The sequence below is a fragment of the Theobroma cacao genome, chromosome 9, assembly GCF_000208745.1.
Source record: "Theobroma cacao cultivar B97-61/B2 chromosome 9, Criollo_cocoa_genome_V2, whole genome shotgun sequence".
Lineage (NCBI taxonomy): Eukaryota > Viridiplantae > Streptophyta > Magnoliopsida > Malvales > Malvaceae > Theobroma > Theobroma cacao.
Window position 1 is genome coordinate 12,258,903 of NC_030858.1, and position 14,132 is coordinate 12,273,034.

Genomic DNA, 14,132 nt, shown 5'->3' on the forward strand with positions numbered 1-14,132 from the left:
GAAGTTAGAGTCAATTAAAGGCCTAACAACAAACTGGTGAGTGGACTTACATTTCAAAACTTGTTTTGGGAATGTGAATGCAACTGTACAAACATTTGAAAGATTTTATCCAGTTTTCCTTTGAAAATGTACCTTGGGAGCAAGCCTTTGGTGAAGTGATTTTATATTGTGAAAATGTGTTATACAATGGTTTATGTGTTATCACAATATGATAATATGCATGATATGCATTGGGTGCTTCTTTATATGTTGATGTGGATCCGGCTATGTGTGAGTAGGAGTGTACATAAGCCGGTAATGACCCAGCTATGTGGGAGTGGGAGTGCACATAAGCCTATAATGACCCAGCCATGTGCTAGTGGGGAGTGCACATGAGCTGATGACGATGGGAGAGTGTGCATGATGATGAATATATATATATATACATGTATAGATATGTGTGTTATAGAAAGTTCATGAATATGAAAATGGTTGAAATGCATGTGAAATTTGACATGTTAAACTTTGGAAAATTATACGAGTTTCATGTTGTGTTGGTCATGAGAACAGGGTGGCCTTTGCTTGAGGGAAATGAGGAATTTTTTTTGCTTATGCCCTGTTTCTTGCTGCAGCGAGAAACTCTCGAGTTAGAGGGGTAAGGCTGGCCCAAAATCTCGCTGTAGCGAGAATGTTACTGTAGCTTCTCGTTGCAGTGAAAAACTTTCTGTTTTGTGACCAAAAATTTCGCTACAACGAGATTGAATCTCGCTGTAGCGAAAAACTTTCTGTTTTGCTTCTCATTTGGTTCGGTTGCTACCCTATTTTTCATTTCTTTGATACCATAATTGAGCATGGACTTCTAACATTAAGGAATAAATAAATTAAGTTTAAAATGAAGAGGTTTGGTGAGAAACCCTTGGCCAGTTAAGAAACCCTCGGCTAGTTGATAATTTAAGTCAAGTGTCGCTGCAGCAAAAATTCATTCTCACTGTAGCGAGGACCCGTCGTTTATTTGTCCTGATTCGTATGAATGCTATTAAAGTTTTCACTCTTCAAATCCTTTGTTGAGCATGGACCCTTTTCATAAAGTGATTTACTCATGTGGGGTTTACATGAGGGGTTTTAATAAGAACTAAAACAAATTGCATTGTTTTAAAAATTGAATGCATCATGATTTTGTTAAAGATTCCTTAATGTTTGTTTGTTCACTTTCTTGTTCACTTACTACTTTTATACTCACCGTTTTCAATTTCATGTTTTCAGATCAAGAAGCAGCTGGTAGCTAGGACGAGGTGTCCTCGTAGACTTGTATCCATCTTTTGGTAGGTATCAATGGCATTCAGTAGCTGTACCTTCGCTATGGTTACTCCGCTGGAAATCGAGTGTTCTTTTTTAGATGTATAGACAACTCGGATGTAAATTATTAAGATATATGTTATAGACAATGCATATATATATATACTTTATCGATATGCCACTATGAGTTGGCAATGTTTAGTATTATTTTGATTCAAAGTTATGAAATATGACTTCAGTAATTTTGATGGAGTAATGAACAGATCAAGTAAATAGGCTTGCTTGGGCTTAGTGGGCTATGTCCATTGGGCCCATGCTTCGGTCATGGCTTGAAATTTGAGTCGTGATAGAAATCCTAGGCAATACTTAGTTAAAGAAATGAATCAGGCCATTTTAAGACCGTTTGAGCCTTGTGAGCGTACCTTTATATATATTTATCCTTAGTATACCCAGTTGAGCCTAATATTACCTTTTCTTTGTCAAACACCTATTTTATATAGCCTAGCCTATAAATAAATATCCAATTTTGCATCTCTCACTCCTAAGTATGTTAATTATTTTAAGAAATGTATTGAGCTAGATGTTGAATAAGGTAGAAAGGGTGTAGTTGTTGAAAAATTCAATTGCTCTTAGTGTTCACCCCACAATCTATATTAAAAAGAAATAAGTTTGGGTGTGTAGAATTGAGATGAAAAAAAAAGGAAAGAAGAATAAAGTGTTTGATAAAAGAAAACTTTGAAGTCAAGAAAAGGGGGTTACTTGAAGTTTGATTAAAGCTTTATATAGGTTCTAGAACGATTATGTGCTTACGGTGATTTTACCCTTATAAATATCATTCATCCTACCTTGACCTTAGCCATTTATTACAAGCCAATTAAAGTCCTAAGGATCCTTAACTTAGTATCAGTCTACATTAGTGAAGAAAGAGAAGAAAAACAAACCTATGGGATTCTTATACTAATTCAAATTTTGCATGAGCATAAATTTAATTGAATTGCATGATGTTCTCTCTAAAGGATTACACACACACATGAAAATCTGTTCAAGAACAAGCTTGCATTTGAATTGAAATATGAATTTGAATGATATTTATGTTTTACTTTGAGTTGTGATTTTCATATAACTTTTGAGGAAATTATGAGGGATCATTCGCCTAGTGCAACTGATCTCTAGCTATTTGTCTTCTTTATTTAAGTCTTTTCATCATTTACGTGTTTTCATTTTTGTTTAGTTTTCTTTTGTGTTTTTGTCTTGTTAATTTCTCAAGCAAGTGCACATATCATTTAACAGGTAATATAGAAGAAGTAGAATTCGTTCCTATGAAGAATTGAATTAATCCCTACTTGCTAATTACTGAAATTATCATACCCTAATCTCATCCAAACAATTAAAAATTAAATTCAAAAGAAAAATTAAATTTAACAAACTAAAACAAACTAATCTAAAATAACCAGCAAAGTTATTTTATTGAATTCGATTGACTACCAGACCTAAGATTAAGATGTTCCTCAATACTACCTATGATTATTGTCTTTCTCTCTTAACTTAGTTTAATGGATTAAGTTGTTAACCTAGAGCCCTAAATTCTCATAAAAATAAATTTCCTAATTAATTTACTATATGTTTATGCAAATTAAATTGAAGAAAGATTCAATTAGTTCGTGCTCTAATTATGGGTATGTATGGCTTATAGGTGTATGACTACCCAATATGCAAATCAAACCACCTAATCAACTAAGTGTATTCGATCATACACTATTCTATTCAAGGTATACCTAAATCTCTTTCGTCAAGGTTTAACTTAAGTTTCAAGATTGATCTAATTAGTTGCCATTTAACTAGAAGCACTAAGAACATAATAGAATAAACAACTTAAAACCATCAAACATAAGCAAAAGATAGATAAATAGATCAGACTATGCACTGAATTCAATCATAATCTTAGATAAATAATTTAGTTCCCCATCAAGTCACTCATCATCATCAATTTAAGTTTAATCATCAAAACCAAAACTAAGAAAATAAAAGAACAACAAAAGAATAAAAGAAACACAAGAATTGCAATCATGATCTCCAAATCTTCTTGAATCACTTAATTTCTTCTCAGCTTCAATGAGACATTTTTTCAATTATGTTTATGGCTAATTCTTTGCTCTAAATCTGGTGTTTGGTGCCTCCAAAAGGTTTCCAAAAAGTTTTTCAAAGGTTGCTTTTATATGGCTTTGAAGTTGGGCCAAGTTGGGTGAAGAAAGAAGTCAATTCTAACTAAGATTTCCTCATCAAACTATGTGAGTCACGGCCTATCTCCAAGATGCTACAATTTATCAAATTAGACAACATTTTTTATCACCTTCCTAGACAAATTGGGAAAAGTGATAAACATTTTTATCAATAGTTATAATTTCTTCTTTAATAAACACCTACAAAGGCACAAATAAATTAGTAATAACTTATCTTAGACACATTAACACTAATTTAATCACAAAGTTAACTAAGATTAGATTAACTCACCTAAGTAATTAACTCAAAATAATTAGATAAAATCTAATTAATTTCTATGCATTGCTACAATAACTAAGCTAAATTATTATCAAAATTAAGTCCAAATAACTCTATATTATAGAGTTATCACACCCCAAAACTTCAGATTTTACTAGTCCTTGAGCAAAACATAGAAAAGAAACTAACTTGTGAAAAACAAATTATATGATGAAAGAAAAATAGATAAAGCAACTACTAGTGATAAACTGCACCAACTCAATGATTCCCCGTAATTTCCTTAAAAGTATGTCTATCAATCTTTAACTGAAGGTAAATTATAAGCATCATTCAAGTTCATGCTTCAAATCTAATGCAAGCACATTCTCGAATGGATTTCCGTGTGTGTGTGAAATCTTTTACCACTAATATAATGATACCTGGATGAGTTTATGCCAACATGAAATTCAAATTACTACCAGAACTCCATAAGTTTACTTTTCATCTCTCTCTCCACTAATGTGGACTAAAAGAAAACTAGGGATCAATAGGACTTTATAAAGCTTGTAATGTATGGCTAGGGTCAAGGTAGGATAAACGATATAATGTGGCTGAAATCATCCTAAGCACATAATTATTCAGGGACCCATAAAGAGCTTTATTTTCATTCTCCTCATACACCTTTTTGTTTTTCTTTTACTTTGAACTTTTCTTTTGTTCAACACTTTATTCTTCTTTTTTTTTTCATAATTTCACAATTTTACACCCCCAAACTTATTTTCTTTGTATTGTAAGTAGTGGGGTGGTTTTTAATATTTTGAACTTTTTCACATCAACATCACCTTTCTACCATATGCATTTAACTCAATATATATTTTTTAAAACAATATACATACTTATGGTGAAGGTTACAATATTAGAAATTTTATTTTAAGGCTAGGCTTATTATTATGTGGTCAAACAAAGAAAAGCAGAATTAGGCTGAACAGGATATACTAGTGATAAGAATATATCAAGATTGGCTTGAAAGGCTCCAATGGTCCAAAGATGGCCTAAATCTTGTCCTTAACTAAGTATTACCTAATATTTTTCCTTGAGAGAGAATACGGCAAATTTTAAAATTCATGACTTAATTCAAAATTTTATATCAACATAAGCCTTCTCTAAATATTTACAATAATTTAAAGCAAAAGATAAAGTGCTCAAAATTGTGGAAATCACATCCTAACAATGATACTAAACAAAAGAATTTAGCATGAATCCAAGCATAAATCTTATTTACCAAATGCTAAAAATTCAAGACAACTAGTTATCATCATTGGATAAGGAAATCATAAAAAAAATTGGCACAACTCTACTCTAGAATCCTAAAATTTTAAGCAAGCAAGAAAATTTAAATGATCAATTAATCCTAATTACTTAAAAATCTAGATAAACATGCAAATAAAATTAAATCTAAAACTTTCACAGAATATTTACCACTAAAAAAATAACTTCACCCCCTCCCTTCCTAAACTTAAAATAAACATTGTTCTTAATGTTGGAAAAAATAAAGAAAAGGTAAAGAATACTCCCCTAAAGGTTAGATAAGTCTGGTGAAACTCTAATCCTCCTCCTCATCCACATCATCTTCTACCTCATTGGCACCCCTAGGAGGATTAGGTGTTGGTGGAAGAGTAGCCATGTCCATCCCCATAAAAGCACCATAAACTCAAAATAGTTGGTCCATATGTTGATTACATTAGGTTTTATGAGCCATGTGTTGCTTAAACTAGTGTCCAAGTTGCTCAACTAGATGTTTTAGGTTATCTATTCTCTAAATAATAGATGGTTGCTGAGATCTTGGTTGAGGGGGTTGAGGATAGTGTGTAGAAGAAGAACTGCCCCTAACAGAATGTTGAGGTTGTTTGAGGATGAGATTGATATCAAGGAGTTTAGGGTGTTACAACTCCTCATTAGCATCTCAATTTACACCAACCTTCTTGCACATAGCTTTAATGAAAGAAAGGAACCACAATCCTTTGCACTTTGTTGTTGCAATGTGCGTCATGGCTTTGTAAATGACACAACCAATATCAATTGTGCATCTCGTTCTGATGGAATAAATAAGGATGGCTCTATCCTTGGCGACATTGATAAGATGTGTTGTAGGAAGTAATTTGATTTAGAATTTGGTTTCATCATATTCCTTTCCAAGGAAATTAGTGTATTATTGAAGATCTACCATTGAGCACTCTCATCACAAAGTATACGGATAATGTCATCCCAATCCTCCTGCTTAGCCAAGTATTGACCATAACCGTTGTTTTCAATATCAAAAGCTTTGTAAAATTTATTGATGGCATGGTTTGAGAATGGAACTAGCTTGCCCCGCACAAAAAACAAAATCATTAGTGGCCTTATTAGCATTAGCATTAAATTATCTTGCCAGAGGTATAATCACAACTTCTAGCGAAGAGTAATTTTTTCCAATGTCGTTCATCAAGGATTGGTTGAAAAGCAAGGTGTGTCATCAACCCTTGATCCAATCCTCGTTCAGGTATTCCAATTTTGTTCTCAAGAGAACTAGCGTGTCTAGCCACAATGTTGATTGACACAATCGAGTTTGGTTAAACGAGCCAATAGAACTTGGTCTTGCTCGTTTGGAATCTCAAATTTCTTGCAATTAATCTTAACCAAAAGAAATAAAAACAACCCACAAAACACAATAGACCACCAACAATATTACCCTTTATGTCCTCAATTCATAGTAAATTAATCCCCATATTATTAATTAAAATTCCACCATTTAATTTTTCTAAACTACTATGTTAACTTTAAAATTATTATAGCTTTGATTATGACAAAATGATTAAATTTGCTTGAACATTATTTGAGTGATCCTTGACAAGTTCTTGAAATGATTTAAACTTCATACATTTTGTTTTTTCATAGTTACAAGCTTGACACTTGAAAATATCGACCTATATATATAAGCTTGTATGACTTAGTTGTATGAGTGCTTATGATTCCCATTCATTAAAGTCTAATTTAAAGATTAAAGGAAAATTTAGATGCACTCATTAAAGGGGAGTTTTGAATATCTTTTTTAATGATGACAAAAAAGGGGAGAAGGAAGACTAAATTAAATAAAGTTTGATAGGTATTTATGTTTAATTTATTGTGTGATGCTTAGTTATGGTTTTGTTGAATATTATTTGCTAGTTATTATGGATATTGAATATACCTTGCTTAGCTACTATGGATATTGTATATCTTATTTAACTACTGTGGATATTATAAATATTTTAGTGCAAATCTTTAAAGCAAACTAGATGCATTAACTAAAGGGGAGCAATCCTCATTATGCATAAAAATTTAAAGCATTCATGCTGAACATAGACATTGCACTATTAACCAAGGAGTGTTTTGTCATCATCAAAAATAAAAGAGAGAGAATGTTGACTCCATGTGTTTTTGATGATAACAAAACGTTCTCATTCATTGGTATTTAATTATATTATTTAAATGTTCAGGAGAAAGCTTAAATTCTTTTATATATCTGTTGTTTGAAAGCAAATCAAGAAGCTTGTTATGTTACAAGAAAGGTTAATCAATTAAAAAAGCAAAGAACAAAGGGTTAAGTGAAAGCAAAAAATGTTAACTGGTTAACTTGAGACCTTAATTAATTAAGGCTATTCAAGGCGTTATATAAAAGTAAGACAAAAAAGTCTTAATCAGTTACCACAAGGCTTAACTGAATAAGAAGGTATTGGAAGCAAAACACAAAAATGTGCTAATCAGTTAAGCAAAGGAGCTAATCGGTTAAAACTCAAGTTTAAAGTACCAAGAAATGCCAAAATTCTAATTCAAAGAGTGAGTGACCATTAAAAGGCACCAAACAAAGAAATTCAAATTTGAAGATTTCTTAATTAGTTAAAGCATATTTTAATTAGTTAAGGATGAAGGGGTAGAAACTTCAATCATTTAAAATGAATACTAATCGGTTAAGAGAAGGTTGACCAAAAACAGTGCATAAAGATGTCTTAAAACATAATGTTTTTAATCAGTAAGAACTTCCTTTAATCAGTTAACATAGTCAAAAGAGCTTCCAGATAGTGCCAGGTAGAAAACGCTTAATTGATTAAAGCTTGCCTTTAACCTATTAACAGAGCATTGTCTACACATTGGAATTTAATCACAAAGGACAAAATAATGGCCAAAAACTATTTGTAATGGCTAGCTTCTATCTCCAATAGCTAGATGTGATCTTCCAAATATTTAAAGCCTCTCCAATAGTAAAAAATGATAGAGAGCAGATATCCAAAGTGATTTGAGCTTAGAAGAGCAAAACCTTCTCTTAACAATTGTATTTCACTCTCATGCTTTGAAAAAGTGTTTGAGCTTAACTTAGCTAGGTGATCAATTGTATTTCATTTTTTCTCTATTTCTTGTTTACTTAGAGTGTGCAAGGCACTATAAGGCGTTAATCAAGCTTGCGTTAGCTTGGTTGTTGTTGCAGGTTCTAACTTAGCCTTAGAAAAGTTAGTTTTGGGTTTTGGTTGATCTCGAAAAAAACCATTGTTAAAGGTTGTTCTTGAGCTTATGAAAAGCCATTGTAAAAGCTTTTTGGAAGCTTGAGAATTTCAATGACTTTAGTGAATTGGTTTGAAAACCCTTAATTAGGAGGTCAAGGTAGTGGATGTAGGTCAAGAGGATCGAACCACTATAAATTATTGTGCTTTGTCTACTTTTTTGTTATTTTTGTTTTAGTCTTAACTCTTAAATCACTCCTCTAACAAACCTTAAGCTTCTAGTATCAAATTCCCTCAATAAGCTCTTAACTTGGAAAGAATTTTCGTGTTATTCGAAAAGTTCTATTCACCCCCCTCTAGCACACTCTTTGGGACCAATAAGTGGTATCAAAGCCTAACCCTTAAAATTTAGGCTTAACACCTTTAGGGGTAGATCAAATGGCTAGCCAAAATTCTAACATTATAAAAGGTCAATCCACAAATAGGCCTCTTTTATTTCATGGAACAAACTACGAATGTTGCAGTACTAGGATCTCTATCTACATAAGGGCTATTGATTATGAAATGTGGGACGTCATCACTAGAGGTCCTTATGTTCTTATGAAAATTGATCTTGTAACTGGTAAGAAAACTCATAAAACTAGAGATGAGTTGAATGAAGCTAAAATGAGAAAAGTGCAAATAAACTTTAAAGCCATAAACATTCTCCATTGTGCACTAAATTTTAATGATCTTAACAAAGTTTCTACTTGTACAATAGCTAAAGAAATTTGGGAGAATTTAAAGATCATTCATGAAGGGACTTTACAAGTTAAGGAGTAAAAAAATGCTCTTCTCACTCACAACTATGAGATGTTCAAGATGGAACCAAGAGAAGTCATCACAACCATGTATGATCGGTTCACCAACATTGTCAACAAGGTCAAGCAACTTGGGAAAGAAATTCCTGAACATAAAGTGGCAATGAGGTTGGTTAGAAGCTTCTAAAAGGCTTAGAAGCTAAAAGTGATAGCAATTCGAGAAGCTAAAGATCTTAATGTCATCACCCTTTGTGAGATATATGGCTCATTCCTCACATATGAGCAATAGAAGGAGACTATGAAGATGAAGATGAAAAAGAAAGAAATGAAAGAAGGAAACTAAGAAAGAAATAGAAGTAAGAGCCAACTTTTGCTTGATGGTCAAAGATGAAGAACTTGAGGTAATTTCTGATTTATCTAATATTTCCTATGATGAATTTCAAGATGAGAATGATTATTTATATGTTGCATTTGAGAAGTTAGCTTTAAAGTATAAGATTTTGAAAAGAAAACTTTATGTGATACCCAGTACCCTCGTATAGAAGTCAACATGACCTTATCAACGAGACAAAGGGTCAATGGATGCTAATTTAAGTGGCAAAGGATGGAGACGGGTGAAAAGAGTATTTTAAGATAAAATATTTCGCACGCTGAGAAATAATAATATTTCTATCGATGAAAAATTTGCAAGATAAAAGGTGATTCAGATGTGAATCGTGGCAAAGTAAGATGTTTTAGAGCCCCAGAAGGCTAGTGGAAAAATTTTGGAATAAAATAATATTAAAATATAAATATTTTATTTGGTGTCAAAATTTTTCATGAATAAGAAATATATGGTCAATCTAAGTGGGGGAGAAGAAGGACGAGGAAAATTTTAGAGAAAAATGATGTTAATGGGGTCCGCGTGTCTTTATTAAATAAAGCTAGCACGGTAAGTAAATATTTAAATATTACGGTGTTAACGTATTGAATCATAAATTTGATATTTTATTGGTACAAGTGTTAACAAAGAAAAATGGAAAGAAATTAGAATTAAAAGATTGTTGGAGGATATAATTAAAAAGGGTGAAAACCTTAGAGGGCAAAACGGTAATTTTCGATAAAGCTTGGTCAAAGCTTCCTTTGGAAGCTTTGACTTTCCATCTTTCTCCCATGGCTAGCCATTGTGTCCAAGGCATCATCTTCCTCCTTCATCTCCTCCCAATGCAATTTTTGTTCTTCCACCATAAAAATCAAGATTTTCATTTTTTTTCCTTGTTTTTTGTTCTCTCCTTTTCTTTTCTTACTTCTTTCTTCTCCTAACTTCTTGAGCATCAAACTTGCAACTTCTAACCCCAATTTTCAGCACATCTAAACCCTAGGCGAGAGAAAGAAAAATCTCTCTTCCTTTCTTTTGTTTTCTATTTCTACTCCACTTTCAACAACACTTGGATTTTTGGCTTCAAATCTTCATTTTTAAGGCTAAAAGGTATATATTTTCAACCCTTGAATTTTTGAATTTATGGGTTTGTAATTTTTAGACTTTATTTTCTAAGTTTTTTCAAATTTCCTTTCCTTGAAAATTGTTAGGTTTGGTTGATTTTTATACTTTCAAGCACCAAGGTAAAGAAACTTCAAACTTGAACAATTAGTTTAAAGGGTTTGTGAATTAGACTAGAATTCTAGGTTAAAAGTTAGGTTAGAGTGTAGATTGTATAGTGTATATTTATTAGAATTAATAAATTCAAATTATGACTTGATAGAGGTTGTTATGGCTTATTGGTAAATATAGGTTTTAACGATATTTCGGGACTACCTAGATTGAGACTTTGTGGGCACTAGTTTTGTAAGGTGGCATTAAGGTGAGTGTCCTTGCTTTAAAATGTTTTGGAATAAATGATTATATGCCTGATTGAACCATTTGACATATTTTGTTGGTTTTTCTTTAAAATTTGCATGGGAACAAGCCCTTGATAAAATGTTTTTATGTTATGAAATATGAAAGTGATGAATTCATGTGTTTCTACATTATGTTAACGTGTATCTTATGCATTGAATGGCACTATTGGGTGACAATTGTAACTGTGTGAGTGCGATGTGGAAGTGTACATGACGGTGATAGTGGTGTGCTGTGTGACTGCACACACTAATGATATATGCCATGTGCGTGATAGTGGTGTGCTGTGTGTGAGGCCTTGATTTTTATAGACTTGTAGCTAGAAATAGACGGGACATCACTAACTAGGGGTAATTTTATCATTTCTCATTGTGAGCTCCTGTAAGTAGCTTTCTAATGTTATTAAGGCCTAAGTAGGCCTAAGACATAAATGAATGATGAAAATAAGGATAAAATGATGAAGGAAATAGAAATAATGATGATTTCCAAGGTAGCGGCAAAATGGTCATTATTCATCTCGAGTCAAAATTTTTAAGTTTTTGTGAACCCAAGTAATTCTAGACTATTATGGACTTTATCTTAGTGTCAAAAGAGTAAAAAGATTGCATAAAGGATTGGAGGAAGACAAAGCCAACTTTTTAAGGGCATTTTCGTAATTTAATTGAAGTTTAGATAAGTTTAGGCTATAAATATCTCATTTCTCCAGCAGCTTCCTCATTTTTCCAGCAGCTTCTTGTTCTTTTTCCTCCTATCTCATGTTTTTTTATGTTCCATGAAAGCCTCCCTTAAAGCATCCATAACTCTCTCTCTCTCTTTCTCTGGCTTCAATTTTCATGCTTTTGAGCACTTTTTCATAGAACGTTTTGGGATTTTTCACTCTCTTGCCTTAAAACCCTCAAAAAGTCTTTCCTCAACACTTTCTTTCACTAGCTGGATATTTTAAAGAGAGAGAAAGAGAGAGAGAGAGAGAGAGAGAGAGAGAGAGAGAGAGAAAGAGAGAGACTTTCCAGACAGCTTGAGTATTCTTGAGAAGAATTCAAATACAAATCCACCAAGGTGAGTAATGAATGAGGATTGATTTTAGGTTGCTGATAATGGCTAGTAATTGGAGTTGTAAGTTGTTTTATTGTTGAGGTTTGTTTATTTATTTCTAGTGTTACTAGAGTAGAGAGAATAAATAGCTAGTCAAATGGTAATTGGAAGCTAGTTCGGAATAACTAGTGGGGCTTGATTTAAGAAATAGCTTTTAGAATTATTTTTTTGCAAATTGGGTTGGTTGTGATGTTTGTGTGTGGTAGGTTCCAACAAGACCTCACATCTTCATTTGGAGCAATAGTCAAAGTTAGAGTCGAGTAAAGATTCAACAAATACCGGTGAGTGAACTTGCATTAAAATGTTTTGGGATTAGGGCATATGTGTTTGATTAAATCCATTGAAATATTTTATCTGTTTTCTCTAAAATATGCATGGGAACAAGCTTTTGCATGAAACGTTTTGGGTTGTGGAATGCCATTGTGATGAATCCATGTGCCCTGTGCTATGTTGATATATATATATATATATATATATATATATATATATATATATATTTATATCTAAATATATATGATACGTATTGATAGTAATATTGTTTGTAATTATAACTGAGCATGTGCGCGATGTGGGGGAGCACATGCCGGTGATGACGGGTGCGATAGTGGGGATGATGATATTGCCAGTGCCCGGTGTGGGGGATGCACATGGCAGTATTAGTTGTGGGGGATGCACACGATGACTCCAGTTATGTGCGCGATGTGGGGGTTGCACATGAGCTGAGTGTGGTGGGATGGTATGTATGATAATGTATGTATATACAAATATATATAAATATATGTTATAGAAAGTTTATGAAAATAATTGTGATTGTGTTGCATGTTGGCATTGCTAATTGCTCCCAAATTGCTTTTCATTTCAGCAAGAAAGTGGCTTTTGATGTAACAAGACCCTTTTTAACTAAGTTGCTCTATTTCTCGCTGCAGCAAGATTCATTCTCGCTACATCAAGAAACTCTCGGGTTGGTGGGGTCACACTGGCCTGGTTCTCACTGCAGCAAGAAATTTGTTGAAGCTTTTCGTTGTAGCGAGATTTACTCTCGCTACAGCGAGAAACTCTTGGGTAGTTCCAAATTTTTTGGTGTAGTACCTTCTCTTTGACACAGATTTTGACCATCTTCCAGTCATAAATGGGCAAAGTTATAAACATAAAGGTTGTAGCCTAGCCTTTTATCTTTCTAATGGTAAAAAATAATGTCAATTGGACTTCCGTAGTGGGAGATATACTTGAAAAATCAGAACATATGCAAATTGAGAATGCTTCTTACTGTAGCGAGAAACTTGTTATCATGCTTGCTACCTTGCTTGATTTTGACATATTTTTCACTCATTTAACTTCATGGATTGATCATGGGTTTTTGCAATACTATAACGTTATTGATCAAAGTTTTGAAATGAGGGGTTTTTAGTAACAAATTAAATATATTGCATTGTTTTTGAAACAAGTGCATCATGATTTTCAAGTTCTCCTTATCGATTGCTTGTTCCCTTCTTATGTTCACTCACTGAGTTTTATACTCACTTTTTTAAACTTCATATTTTCAGATTTGGAGGCAGTTGGGACCTAGATTGAGTGTCCACGTATGCTCGTCTTTTTGATAGGTATTATGGCATCTCAGTAGCGGTACCTTCACTTAAAGTCACTCCGTCGATGGTTAAGAGTCTTTTATCTGTGTAGACGTATATGTAATGTACACTACTAAGAGTCATGTTATAAATGAAGTATGTATATGTTGGATTGATGATGATGCCCTTATGAGATGGCAATGAATGACAGTACTTTGAGATAATACAAATATGAATATTCAATTATTATAAAATATTACTGAAACATTCATTATTGAGAATTACAACACATGGTTTTAAAGATGATGGATGTAATGAGGAATAGGATCTCGTAAAGAGGCTTGCTTGGGCTTAGTGGGCTAGCCCACTAAGCCCATGTGCCGATCATAACCCGAAATTTGGGCTGTGACAAAGGTGGTATCAAAGCTCTAAGTTTAGTCGAGTCATAAGGAATCTCGTGTCAATTAACGAAGTTGTTGGAGTTAATGTAAAGTCTTGTTTATGGTTTGTGACTTGTGAGACCCCAACCTCT

General features: G+C 33.0%; 1 long non-coding RNA gene across 1 annotated transcript; it reads left to right on the top strand.

The window, feature by feature from the left end:
* LOC108663401 lies at positions 11,786–13,745 on the top strand. The gene is made up of 3 exons (XR_001929382.1): positions 11,786–11,999; positions 12,242–12,316; positions 13,580–13,745. It is a non-coding gene; the product is annotated as an uncharacterized LOC108663401 (long non-coding RNA).